We start from the raw sequence: 1,677 nt of genomic DNA, 5'->3' as shown, positions 1-1,677 counted from the left end.
AATAAGAAAAACATAAAAAATTTCACTAAACAAAGTAATAAGAATTCAACAATGGTTGCTGTATTGCATGATGTTCTCTTCACATTAGTTGTTTAGGGGCAGGCCAACTAGCTCAGTGGATTAAAATGTCTGCAAGCAGACAAAGGGGCCATAGGTTTGATCCCCAGGCCTGCCTTGCTGCCCCCCCCCCAGGGTGGGCTGAGATGGCAATTGAGTCTGGACCTGGTGGTGGGTGCCTGTGATCCCAGCTCTTGGGAGACTGTAAACAGGCAGATCACTATGAGTCCCACCTAGTACTGAGACCCTGAGCACCCTGTAGACCCTTCCCTAAAAATACAAAACAAAACAAAAAACAACCCCCGCACCAAAAAAAAAAAAAAGTTGTTGTTGAGGTTACTAGATATAACCATTCAAAATTGGTTTAAAACAAAACAAAACAAAACAATAAAAGACCAAAAAAGTTATAAGAAATTAAAAAGAAATAAAATAAGAATAATAAGAAATAATTAGGCATTAATTGCTCATTTCAACAGACCAGCAGAAATTAGCAGCAAAATTATACAAATGATAACCCATTACTACTATAGACTATTGGACTATATTGGGTTATTTTGCTGAATTCAAGTACCTACAATCTTTGGTCTAGAATCAAGTATGAAAAAGTCCTTTAAAGACTTCTCCATGGGGCTGGGGAGCAGTAGAGTCCTTGCTTCAGTCATAGAGGTCAGAATTCTCAAGAAAATATCTCCTGTGGTCTTCCCACATGCATGCATAATGCAGACCTCTAAGAGGGTGACTGATGGTGCTCATGGTTTCTGTTATTAATTTTGCCTCCTAAAGTCATTGAATTTTGCCCCTTGAGAAGCCCATTGACAGTGTGACTATCTCCTAGGAAAAAACTGATGCTGAAATAGCTTCTCAGGTGGGGCTGTCTTAGTGCTCCTGGAGATCTAGGTGCCATCTCATGAATTTCTTCAAGCAAATAGAATTGCTTGTTCCTCCCACTTGTTCACTTGATTCTTCTTGGTATTTGGAACTATGGCTAAATCCCACACATGACCCTACTATATGCATGCAATCAGAACATTCTTAGTTTGGAGGACTCGATTCTATACCTTCATTGCAAACCAAAAGCAAGTGATTTCTGACCTTCTCCACAACCACTGATGTCAACATCATTCATCAAGTCAGGCTGCTTGACAAAGTTTTGCTCCAGACACATGGTGGAGAATACTGGGGAGCTGGATTGTGCCTTCCCCATGGACATTTCCCATGTCTACCACTCTGATGAGGGAACAAAGGCACAAATAAGCAATAGTATGAACACAGGAAGGGTCACAGAACATCCTACCTTGATGTCTCAGGCCAGCCACTTTTCATCTGTTCCTACCCTATTTGGATATGTGCTTATGTCTCAGAAAACTATAGCAAGTTTCTAACCTGTTCACTGTTTCTTGTCTGAAGCTTCATGCTATGGTTTAGATCTGGTGTGTCCCCAAAGCCTCACATGTTTGGAAGCCAATTCTATTAGGACACATGCATCACTAATGAATTCATAGCTGACTTGCTGATAGGATGGCAGGGCCTGGATAAAGGTGGACCATCACCAGCGTGACTGGAACGGTTTGTCTTCTGCCCTGCCCCCTTCCTCCTCCTCCTCCTCCTCCTCCTCCTCCT

This window comes from Octodon degus, unplaced genomic scaffold, assembly GCF_000260255.1.
Source record: "Octodon degus isolate 3935 unplaced genomic scaffold, OctDeg1.0 scaffold00217, whole genome shotgun sequence".
Classification (NCBI taxonomy): Eukaryota; Metazoa; Chordata; class Mammalia; order Rodentia; family Octodontidae; genus Octodon; species Octodon degus.
Note: the sequence above shows the minus strand (reverse complement) of the source record.